The sequence below is a fragment of the Octopus bimaculoides genome, chromosome 12, assembly GCF_001194135.2.
Source record: "Octopus bimaculoides isolate UCB-OBI-ISO-001 chromosome 12, ASM119413v2, whole genome shotgun sequence".
Classification (NCBI taxonomy): domain Eukaryota; kingdom Metazoa; phylum Mollusca; class Cephalopoda; order Octopoda; family Octopodidae; genus Octopus; species Octopus bimaculoides.
The window spans coordinates 31642388-31656372 of NC_068992.1; positions in this window are offsets into that span (position 1 = coordinate 31642388).

The following is a 13985-nucleotide window of genomic DNA, read 5'->3' on the forward strand; positions in this document are numbered from 1 at the left end:
TACACAGAAACAAATAAGATGTAAAAGCACAAGTTTGTATTACAAGACTAAAGACTATATTAGAATCAGCAGCAAATGTATTATGCGCGGCTAATTTGATACTTTTCAAAATTCAAAGGCGATTTTTAATGTGCATAAATAAATAAATGCATACAAAAATTAGCATAATTAGAATATGGCATACGTAGTAGTACAGTATGTCACACTTTCTTTCAGATGTTTTACCAGCTGGTGTAAATTATACATATTTGATAATAAATTTCAGATATTTCACAATAAATCACATGAACTTACACTGACATTGCTGCAAAACTTTTGAACGAGATTAGTTACATCTTGTTGTATTGACAGGAACGCCTTATAGATATACTAGGTATTGATTTTAGAAAACGTTTACTCGTACAAGCAAAATACATATGCCTCAGTGACTAAATAGGGAAAGACAGTTTCAATACGAGAAGAAACGTATGTGTAGTAGATTGATTTGGTCATTCGTGGGCATTAACTTCGTAAATAGGAATACTTGCCGTCGTACATCACGTTGAAGCTCAATGACATACTTCATATTTGAAAATGATGTATGTCATATATTTATGCATACACACACACACTCACGAAACACATCTATGTAAGTGCTTACTTCTCTATGAGTCTATGTTTTATGTGTCTAAGGACGGACGTGTAAGTATGCAAACAGGTATGCAAAGTAGATTGTAAATGTAACATACACCTTCCATACATACAGATTGTAGTATGGTTTTCTCGAGATTTATGACGTTTACAGTTATATTTTTATCTTTGAAATAACCATCATTTATCCGAATGTTTGTTTATTAGCGATAAAATGTGATATATCAAACGCCAAATATTTCCTTGAACTCTTCTAATGTACATGAATACTTATTCCTTCACTGTACCTGTTTTAATATATATGCATGCAAACATACTTACGCAAACATTTTTATAATTTTAATATATTGATGTGCAAGTGCGAATGTATTTCTGTGAATGTATCACTTGTTCGATTTAGATGTATATGCCTCTCTATCTATGCGTGTGTACGTGTGTGTGTGTGTGTGTGTACCTCTGTGTGTGTATGTGTGTGTGTGTCTGTGTAAATATGTGTTAGTGACTTTAACATTCGTCACGACCTGTCCACTTTTTCAGCCCATTTGCTTTGCTAAATTAGTAATTGATGTGCAAACAATTTGAACAATTTCAACTCAAAGACATTTTATGATGACCTTTTAGGTGTTTTATATTAATAGTAGATTACACGATATAGATTTTATGTTGCCATAAATAATCGTTGGACAAATATATATTTCTAAACTTATCATATTTTGTTTAATCATGTCCGTCTACATTTAACTAGCTTCTAAATTGGTACTGTGACTTTCGGAAGCTGATATATACCTCCATATCCAATTGACCTCCATTCATTGGTAGAAATATAAAAGAAAAAGAAACTGGTGTGAATGCAGTTTTCTGTTAGTTTAATACTATGATATTCGATGACATACTTTAAAAGTTGTGGTATGTCTAACTTGCAATAACAGCGTATTCTGAGTTTTTTATGAAGCATTGCTTTGAGTGCGAAATATTTTCAAATGATACTCAGATAAATATTGTTTCGGTTTGAATGTCATTCATATTTATAGTTACAGCTTTCATTTTAAAAGAAATGTACTGGTATATGGAAAGAATTTATGTAATACATATACATAAAACGTCCATAAACAATAGGCATCAAAAACTTGTTTAAAGTACGTAGCAAATTGAGATATTAAAGGAGGATTTGTTATATCGCTTAAACTCTGTATTTGATAAAGCGAAAGCGATTATAATGGCTGCGCAGACGTTTACTTAGATTTGCAGACTTATAATACGTTTTGCGCAACAATACATTCTCTTTAAACATTTATACGTTTAAACACCAAACTTGCAGCAAATACTATATCTCAGATGTGTAAAATGTGTAAAACAAAAATGTTAAAAATATGTAATATAAATGTGTGCACCTTCCAAACATTATAATACGTCAATACATTACTTAATTTCTAAAGCCATGTAAAAATGCAGGTATTTTTACTTTTGCATTACTCTGATATTTTAGAAATCAGTAACGCTGAAGTTTTACATGTAGCACAATAGCCCATCTACCTGTCTAAGCCAAAATTAAGATATATCCTTTTTACAGATTCTGTTACACAAACAATACCAATTGAGTATATATTGCCTCCTAAAGCATCGCAGTTTGTCTAATAATGGGAAGCATTTACTGTACACGTGGTATAATAAATCAAAGGTTCTCAACCCATTTTGGCCAATGGTCCCCTTTTGACCGTTGGAGTCACAAATTCTTAGTTTTCAATATACTACATATTCTGATATCAGCAAAATATGATTAAAAAATTAAGGATGTCGGTTTACACATGCGCTTGTACACAATCGGGAGCACATATGTACAAACTGATATGCAAAAAAGAAAAGATATTATGAATTGAAAGTTTGGTAATTGCATTTATTTCTACCACGCGACACTTATGAGATCAACATGCTGTCTATCGAAAAATAAATTCCGATGAGATCATTTCAAACCTTTCCGATTTCCCTTATCAAAACATGTAGACGTTGTGCAACAATCTGACGTATAAGTTATTGTCACCCGAGAAGAGGATTTGTATGCGCAAGAAAGAGAGTGTATTTGATAGAAATTGTTTAAATACATATGAACTTCATGAGTAGAAAATTGTAGAGGATGGTATTCACTGTACTTGGATCTAGTTAGTTTGAGTCACAAAATCATGGCCGCTTTTAAAATGACATAAAAGAATCTGAAAATTTGCCTTATTAATCATTCATTTGTTATTCAGGATCTAGTTTGTTTCGTTCACAAAATTAGCATTTTTTACAAGGATTAAAACATCTGAAAATTGGTTATCTTGATGCAGTTTTCCATGTTTATTCCTATGAAGGCATGAACGACTGGAGAAAAAAATTTGACACACAAAATTTTTTTGTTTGTTTTTTGATTCGTGGTTTCAAAATACTGACAGTCTGGATTCGTTTGTGTCTACAATTCCCAAATAATTTTTGAAATACTTCAAAATCAAATTTGCATAAATATATGTTCCAGAAACAATACTAAAAAAATTAAGGAAATAGATTTTTGGAAGATTTCTTATTATGGCTGAATTTATTCTATTATTCTAAAATATTCTGAAGCTTATATATATACATGTATAAATCCATACGGAAACACAATATATACACACCCATAGATATTTAAACAGTTAGTTTTATATACATCCATGTATATATATAAATATTTCGGCATCTCTACACAACTGTGCCCAAAAGATTTGGTTCTTCATTGCCTTGAGAAAATTAAGTATTTTTTTCTACAAATATGCTTCAGATCACGTAGATTCCGATTAAATTGGAATTCATTGTGAAAACAGTTTATTCCTGAAGGAGAGTAGAAAATTCATACCACCAAGCTTTGGTTTGTGTATATATATATATATATATATATATATATAATCAAAACATAGGGTAAAAATCAGATATTAATTACTATCGATTTATTACCAGGAAGCTAGTACATTTAAACAATCTGAGAGATTCAGAAAAATATCGGAGATCTTGGGGGATTAAAGTATATGTTTATATATAACGATGACCACTAAAGTGGACATTTAATGTGCTAGAAGTAGATCACATGTTGTATCTACTAAGACCTAATGGTTCTCAAAAGAAATACAACGAAATACCAAAATATATGTGGGCAAGACAGGGAAAATTACATAAATAAAACATTATTATTCGTGGTACGGTTTCGAAATTAACACTCTTACCGATTATCAGTTTCTCTTCAGCACGAATTGTAAGGAAATCATAATTCTCAGAATCTTATACAAGTTGTTTACCCCTAGAGGCAAACGTGCATATGGTTCTGCGATTTACAACTTAATGGTAAAAATCAAATGTCTTCGTTTTGACACGCTAATTCCGGAAATATGTCTGCAGAAAATTCTTACTGCATCGCCGATATCCACTTTGAGAACTTGGTTATGGTGAAACAAATCAAAACATAGGGCAAAAATCAGATATTAATTACTATCGATTCTTTTGAGAACCATTAGGTCTTAGTAGACACAACATGTGATCTACTTCTAGCATGTGTGTGTGTGTGTGTGTGTGTGTGTGTGTGTGTGTGTGTGTGTGTGTGTATGTGTTTGTGCATACGTGGGTGCATACGTATTGTTTTAATTATAGCTTTTTACACGCACATACACACATAATAAACTGTTACACCATTGGCTACCACAATCACAACTATCCAAAACTTCTTCATCACTCTTCCAACTTCATTTTCCTCTTAAAAAAGCTTTCCTCTACTTTGACAATATGTCGTACCACTGCACGGCTGTCTGCTAATATTGAGGATAGACATTCCACAGATAAAGTCCAGGATTATGTGAAAAAGTTTGAAGACCGTCAATAAACATCTTTCCATAAAAGTATTTAAAAAATTATTAGAAATTATAAAGAGAAAGGAATGGTAGATTCGGACTGTTTGTATTTGAAATCCTCGCATTTAGAAAAGGGAGCGGCGAATTATTTTTTGCATAATCATATCAATTTCATTATATATATAAGGAATACCAAAATGGGACAAGAACGTAAAACATCCAGACACACGATACAAAAAACGAGGTCAGGTCATTCGGAATTTTCTTTTTTCAGTCGAGTTCAATCTTACCTTCATTTTATCAGTCCCTTCACAATTACTCCTTTCTTGCCACTCTTCTCTCTTTCGTTCCCCCTCTCTCACGTTTCTCGGCTTTCTCTTCATCCTCATCTTCCCTCCTCTTTCACTTCCCTCTGTCCCTTTTCTTTTTTCTCGTCCCTGCCCAATTCATCTATCCTTCTGCCTCTGCCTGTCTTCTCTCTCCGGTGTTCGGCCAAGCCTGCATTTTTCCTCTTGGTTCGACTACCATCAGTGCAACAGCTATATTTCTCCATATGCCTGTCATCTCTTATGTCCCTGTTGTAAGGCTTCACTTCCGCGCACAGCAGCTTAATTTCATTCGTCCTTAGTCGAAAGATACCTGTTGTTAATGTCGTTTATTTGCATTCGCATTTCGGTACAATTTCTCTGTTTTGTTTTTTTCGTCCTCGTTTTCGTATGCATTCGCTGCTTACTTCCAAGGAATCTAGTGCTCTTAGGTTACTTTTTCCTTCGGGCTGGCCAGATTGGAACAATCTCGAATATTGTCAGCCGATATTGCAAAGATAATCTGGAATTCGACTGAAGAAAGAAAACTCCGAATAACACGTCCTTGAGTTTTTTATGGCCTCTCTGGATATTTTGTTGTCCCTTTTTTGCATCATCTACTTGTCTGGATGACTTACGTTCTAGTCCCATTTTTGGTATTCTCTATATATTTATATATAGGCATTTGTGTGTGTGTGTGCGTGTGTGTGTGTCGGTGTGTTTGCTAGTGTCTTTTATTAGTTTTAGTTTTGTTTACTTACCCACATCAACAAATGATCCAATGAGGTATTCCCTGTGTGGCTGTTCAATTTGCTAGAAAAAATAGCCAAATCTCCCTCACACTATGCTCTTGTTAGTATTAAGGAAAGTGAAGAGTTTTACTCCTCTCCATCATTATGATTAAAACTAATATATTTGATTTTGTTCGACTCTATCAATATAATTTTTTTATGTTTCTGTCCATTGCTTGATATAAGAAATTGGAAAATCCTGACCAAAACAGAGAAAATCTACCTTGACAATGTATATAGAAAGAGAAAGAATACTTTCTGTTTTCCAAAGCCAAACGATGTGTTTCTAGCTGGGGTGTAATTTTATAATTAAAACATTCAAAATTTAAATTTCAGAACATAAGACTTACCACGTTATCAGGTGTATAGCTGCAGTTCGAATGGGTAAAAAATCTAAAACAAATGTGTGTGTGTATGTGTGTGTGTGTGTGTGTGTGTGTGTGTGTGTGTGTGTGTGTGTGTGTGTGTGTGTGTGTGTGTGTGTGTGTGTAGCTGGGTCTTTAGTAGCCAGGGGTCAATTTAAGTTCAATCGCAGAAAGGAATTCAAATCGGCAACACACGCAATCATATGCATACAATCATAACCATACATAAGCACACATGTACAAATACATATCTATCATACACTCCCAAAAGCCAGTTTGATCCAAAATTGTGACCACAACTTTTTAGATATTTGCACTCAAGCGTACACACACACACACACACACACACACACACACACACACACACACACACACATTTAGCTTTTCACTATTCATCTGTTTTTAGTTATTTGTTTTGATGGTTTCACTCTAGCGACACCAGTTACTCATGTTACCATGAATTTGCTTGATGTCCTCAAAGAGGTAAAGTGTTTTTTATGGTTTTGAAAATTTGAAACAAAAAGCAGGGCTTTTTTTTCTTTTCAAACTGACTATCGCAGAGATGTGAAAATAGGGCTACTACTCGCTAACTTGAAATTAAACTTGCCAAAAACGAGGGTCTTCCAGCACCTCCAAGTCTCTTAAATCCCCCCTTGTACCTCTTCGCTGCAAAACGTCACTCGAGCCATCCGAGGGACCATATGGCCCCTTTGAGAATCTCTGTACTAAATGAAAACGATCCTGGAAGCCTGACAGTCATGTTACCCAGAAATCCCGCGAATTCATTGTATTATAGCGTATAAGAAGCTGCAATGCTTCAGTGGAAGTATTTATTTCACAAAAACTGAAAACTGAAGATGTTTCCTACAGTATCGATGTATAAAATAACAAATGAAGAATGTAATAGGGACAAGCCTAAATAGGTAAATTACAGTGGAGAACCAAAAGAGATAAGAACATTATTCCTGGCAGATATAATTGAACGCTGGCAGATATAATGGAACGTGAAAGGTATGGAAGTGGAGAGTTCCATCGTCACCCCAAGAACAAGTGTATCAGTATTATCAAGACCAGTGTAGATATTACAGGCAAAGGCACATATACCCACGCACACACACATACACAACGTACGATCACACACACACACACACACACACACACACACGTACTCTATCACAAACACAACTGTCACATCATACATACCCACACGAAGGAAAATAAAAGTCATTTGCTACACAAGCTAAAAAAAACTAATAGATCACATCCAGCAGCATCAAGCTTCGCACAAAATAACTCAATGCATTAAATTATCCCCATGGGACACAAAATCCATACAAATACACAACATCCCAAACAGATAGGAGACTTCTGTGGAAATATTAACTAAAAAACTACTTGGGAAAAGTTATGCATACAGCCAAAAAAACAGCTCACCTCTCTCGCCACAAGATTATATTAAGTGGCTTTTCTAAAGTTTCGTTCTCTTAATATTTGTATCTAGACCTAGCAGTGTAAATGCACACGTATTGGTGTCCGTTAGAAGCAATTTATCCTGCTCACCATCTTCCGGTTACTGGCTTGAGATGTTTTGGTAATCTGATAGAACGGAATCTCCGCACAAGAATCACTAAATTTCATACCAATTACCAAGGGATACGTGATGTACATATCTACAAAGCAAACAAGTCAATGATGTGAAGTATCTGTGTTGTTTTAAGAGGGTGTTGATGTACCAAAATTTAGAAGTATTATTATCATTATGCTTAGCCCGGAAAGCTGACAGAATCGTTAGCATGCAGGACGAAATGCTTAGCAGTATTTCGCCCGTCGCTATGCACGAAGTTCAAATCCTGCCGAGGTTGCCATTGCTTTTGGGGGTCGATAAATTAAATATCACTGTAACACTAGTGTCGATGAAATCGTCTAATACCCTCCCCAAAGGTTTCAGGCCTTCAGTCTTTAACAGAAAGGATTATTATTATCATTATGATTTTTAGGGTAGCGAGCTGTCAGAATCGCGAACTACCGATAAACATTTCGTTCGTCTTTGCACTTTGAGCTCAATTACTGCCAACGTCGATTTTGCCGTTCCTCTCTTTGAGGATTTGTAAAATAATCAACAGCTGAGCACCGGTGTCGATCGTGGATAAAAGACTTTTATAATGAATGACTATCAATGTGACAAAGAATCTCTAGTTATCCCGACCAAAAATAGTTCAAACCATACAAATAAAATTTTAAAATATATTAAGTGCTAGTGCCTATGTAGTGCCTCTAAAAATGTACATAGGATATGTCAGTGATAAATTAATAAAAATACTGGATTTCGCCGGCCGTATTACATTTTCACTTAACAAGAACAATTATACCCACCTAACGCTTGAGAACGAAATTAAATTGCTTTCTTCACGCCTGTAGCAAATGCATTAGGAATCTTTACTTTTACTCAGCATAATATATGTTCAAAAAGTGAAGAAATATATCGTTTTCCCTAACTATCAATTTCTTTACAATTCCAAATATAAATAAATTTCTGATTTTTTTTTTAATATAAATTAATCACACCAATTGTCTTTGCGGTGAAATATAAATCAAATTGTATCCACCCTGATCAAAATAACCTTAATGGAATGCACAAAATTTTTACATATCTTTATTAAATTAAGATGTTTCCAATGCATAGCAATATCCGAAGGTGAAATACCGTAATGAATAAATAAATTTTATTCTTACATGAGAATTGTACATTACGTCTAATTAATTGTTACACAGCAAAAACAAATTATTGCTAAGATTTTTTTTTTATAAATGCAAATTCTTCCAAGCTTAATTATAATAACATTGAACGTATGTAATGAGTTGATGAATGTTATTTCAGTAGCGGACGTCATTATTCTGCAGTCATGAAGAAGCACCACTTTGGATGATTTTAGTCAAGCGAATCGCCTCAAGCACTTATTTTCGTTAAAGCCTGGTACTTATTCTATGAGCCTCTTTTGCTGAATTGCTATGTTACAGGCACCTAAATACATCACAACAGTTACCAACCGGTGATGGGGAACATACATGAAGACGAAAATTCACAAACACACACACACACACATACATGCTGTCTGATCAATAAGTATCCGGACTGTTGCCAAAATAACGAAGTTAAAGAACGCTGCCGCTTAGCCCAGATTGATCTGGAACTCTGCTGTGCATGCAAACTATGGTTTAACGTTCTAATTCACTTCCGTTGTTTAGAGCAGTAATTGGTAGGAATATGTGTAGTACGTGGTCATCGCATTAAACATCGCATTTATCTAAATCAGATAAAGCCAAAAGCTTGGCGATACATGCTGAAAGGCCTACGCAAAGTTGTATATACTGTATGGAGAAGAATGTATGAGCCGAATAAATGTCGATAGTGACGAAAGTACTGGGAGACCCGCAACCAACACAACTGAAAAAAACATCGCAGATGTGCGTGCAGGTATGACGGGAAATAGTGGAATCACCACACGTGAGTTATCAGAGAATGTGCAGTTTAGTTACGGTTCAGTTCAATCCTTTATCACTAGATATTTGGTTATGAGACGTGTGTCTACCAAGTTTGTGCCACGACTGTTTTCACCTGACAACGCGCCTCTCCATTGTGCAGCTTGGGAAGAAGATTTTGGCTAGGCACAGCATTCTCCAGGTCCGACAGCCACCGTATTCTTCAGATCTCGCTCCTTGCGACTCTTTCGTCTTTCCAAAAATCATATCCCTCTTGAAAGGAAGAAGATTTCAGGACGTCGATGAAATCAAAATGAATGCAACGAGGCAGCTACTGATTAACTCAGAAAACAAGTTTCAGGAATGCTGTCATCAAGGGAAACAACGCTGGATCAAATGTGTGGCTTCTGACGAGGACTACTTTGAAGGAGATTAAATGCCAAATTGTTACGTGTTGTAGTTTTGGGATTATAGCACTAGTCCGGATCGTTATTGATCAGATCTCGGATATACATGATGGACTTCTTTCAGTTTCCATTTGTAATATCCACTCTTAAGGTTTTGGCCGGCCTCAGACTGTAGTAGACGACATATACTCTTTATGCCACGCAGTGGGACTGAAGCTGGATCCATGTGGTTGGGAAGCAAATTTCTTACCTCACAGCCAATCCTGCGCCCAAATATGTTATGACCTTTCCTTGGAGCTTTAACATTTTTGTAAGAATTCGACAAAGATTTCTTCTTATGTTTTTTTTTTAATCTATACTAAATAAATTGTAATGTTTTAATTTCCAAAGCAATTAAATAGTAGCGTAAGTGAAAACGTTTCACACAATACATTCTATAATTTTTAGAAGCATTTTCATTATTTTCCGCATAGTAACCGTTCTTTACTCTTTGGTTTGTTCGTATGTATGAAATTTTCCTACTTCTCTTTTAAAACTGTCATATCAGTAGATTCATTGTGGCCACAAAATTGTGCAGAATATCTGATATATGAATGTGAAGAGTGCTTTCACTATCTGCGTATTGACAATTTGAAAGTTTTTCGTCTTTATAGAAACGGTGACATAATCATCGTTATATTTAAGTTGATATTTGCGTAATGCATCGCTCCTGTTTAAGTCTTTCACTCATCAAAAGTATTTATTCGTCACTCATTTTTATGTTTGCCACTGCTGTCGCTTGATTTCATGTGCTTTCTCTGATGTAGCTTCATAAACATCATTACTACCTTAAAATAATATATTTGACTTGAATCCATTATTTCATATTAGTTATTTATTCACGTTCATTTTTTTCCTTTATTTATCATGGCGTCTAAAAATGACGTATCAAATGCTCTATCATCCTAATACACCACTTCATAAATACGTCCACTTGTTCGACCTATCCATCGATACTGTGTTACTTACATTGTATTGCTTGATTGTCATTACTACTATTTAAGATATTCATTCATTCGTTAAATGAAGTTGCACAAAATATTTCAATACCATATAAGTTCATACATTGAGATTCTATAAAACACATCAGAGTAATATAGTTTCATATATTCTTCAGATTTATATATTCTTTAGATTCTAGATTTGCGATAACTCTCTGAAAATGGTTTTCAAAGTTAGAGTAAGCCTTATTCTTAGGTACCGTAAACGTATTCCTTGAAATACTGGATAGCAACCCTTATTTAGTACTTTGTAAGCCCCTAAATAAATATTGTAAACCTCAAGCATTTTCGTATTTTGGCAACCCTTTATTGTTAAACTTCTGAAAGGAGGTGAGCTAGCAGAACAGTGACGGCAGGGCATAAAATGTTTGGCGTCGTTTCTTCTGGCTTTACGTTCTGCGTTCAAATTCCACCGAGGTTAAATTTGCTATCATTTCGATGTCGATAAAATATTTATATCTATTTTCAAGATCAGCACTGGTGTCTACATAATTGACTACCCCTCTCCAAACGTTCAGCTTTTATGCCTATATTAGAAACGATAATTAAATTTGTAAATAGAAGCATTCTTGAAGTACATCTGTATAGCAGTTAAAGAAAATTGAAAATTGTATGTAAAAATGTTTGATTATTAATCATAATTAACGTTAATACTTTGGTGTAAACATTGCAATAAACACTAACGTTAGTATAATTGTGTATTGGGGAAAACAGGAATGTATTCTGTCCATGCTGTTTAATTATAAACGTATACAAGAATATCGCGTTTCCATTACGCAAAGTAATTATTATCAAGCTAAAGATGTGACAAATATGAACACATTTATCATGCTAGAAACAGTAAATGTATATTCTAAACACTCTACTATCTTAATGAACACATTCAATAATCTTCTCAATTACACGCGATGATGGAATTAAAAATGATGTATCATCATGGCTGTAATGCCTTTCCTTAAAAGTATTACCGATTAAAATTGAACTGTCGGTAACAAAGACAACATTAACAACAATATATTACAGCTGAACAAAGAATAATTGACTAAATATAAGGGAATATTGTGTTGGATCTCAACACTTTCACTCCAATAACGATCTTCCTTCAATATGAATTAATATATGTCTCGTATCAAACTAATGAACTATAGTGTATAAAATATGCCAGGCGAAAACTGGGATATTATTACGCTCATTCAGCTGAAAGTAGGTGCTCTCAATAAGTTCATATAAAGTAAAGCTGCGCGAATGGTCTGTTTCTTATCACACAAATAGCCACTTAGATTTCCAATCATGCATAGCGGGGGCAACGTGCAGGTATCAGATCTACTAATCATAAAACTCATTTCCATATGAATACTACGAGTAAACAACTTTAAAATATATTGAAATATATCTTATAGAAAAAGCAATTAAGTCCCCTTCAGTGAATAGTTCCTTTGATGGAAATAAATTATAACCAATTTAATTAGTTTTATATCGACTGGATGATATTATAATAATTAAATGATTCTCGTAACTTTCAAGCTACTGACAGTTAGGCTGACATGATTTAATATGACGAACTGATCTCATTAATATCAGTGGGTGTCGAAAAATCGCATACAATAATGATAAATACGAAAATGCAAAAGAAAATCCGGATAATTTTGTCTAGCCTCCAAAAATGTTAAGAGTGAAATTTTTAAATGATTTTCAAAAATATGTTGTTTAAGATTCATTTTGTAACTTGGGAAATTCTGTTTAGTACGAAGGTCGGCAGAAAAAAATCGTAATCACAGGGAATTTCACTAAATGAGGTTTTTTCAACATAGTCTCCTTTGCGTTCCACACACTTATTCTGTAGATGTTGCAATGCTTCAATCCCAATGGTTAAGAAGTATTCATACCATTGTTCAAAAACTTATCAACTGCAAATGTGACGTCATCATGTCACGTTACTGGTTCGTAACCAAGACGTTTTTATGTTGGGGAACATATGACAACAGGATGGGACTAAATCAGGAGAAAAGGGACGGTGATCAACCAGTTCAAAGCCACAAAGAAGCACGGCAGCTATTAAAAGAACTTGTGTATTGGAACATTATCCCGAAGAAACGAGACAACTTTTAACTGTGTTCCCGTGTGTTTGAGTTTGATAGACGACCGTAATTGTCTCAGCAAGTTGGCATAGTACTCTTCATTGATGGTATAATACTTTTGAAGATAGTCAATTAATACAATTCCTTTTGCATCCCCAAAAGACTGAGACTATCTTCCCTGTACATTATTTATATTTCATGGATATTTGCCCTCATCTTGGGTATATCGGACGTAACGTTGTGTTAACAACAAACAAGACGAGGACAAATATCCGTCAAATGTAAATAATGTACATAATTCCTCATCTCTTAAATATTGAACTGTATTATCTTCCCAGTAGAAGAAACTGGCTTAGCCTTCTTTGTATCATGTAAGATGGGGCGTTTCCACTGCATGGATTGCTTATTTGTGTCTCGAACAATGTGACGAACTCAAAACTGACCCTGGTTTAGGAAACCGGCATGATCTGATTCAGACAATGTCAGTTTTTCCTGTGACACGATGTGCTTGATGCACTTTTCATCTAATCTCAGAAGGCGAAGCACCTACACAGAAGAAAATTCTGACGTACCTCATTCATTTTGCATTACATAGTGACGTCCATCATAGGCCATTTGATTTTTAGTCAATCGCCCGTAATCCATCACCATATGTTGAACACGTCTATGTTTTCCATGGTGGTAGTAGTTGCTGGGCGTCCAGACCTTGTGATGTCTTCAAAACTTTCCCTTCCACTCCTACTTTCGTATATGTGCTGAAAATTAACGTGTTACACCGATGTAGATATTCAATGATATACTTTGAAACTAATATGCAAGTGATGCATTGAAAATATTTCTACCGACATTATTTACAATTTTAATAAATGACTGTTCAACCGTACATTTTTGAAACACAACTACAGTCCGATTAACAGTATTTTAAAAGAGCGTATCAGTACATAAAATAATTTTTCCTGCTTATCGTAGTAAGAATATTATTTCCATCGCAAATAGGCAATTTCACATGGTGTGCCCCTTTTATCGTTGCTTTTGCTTAGA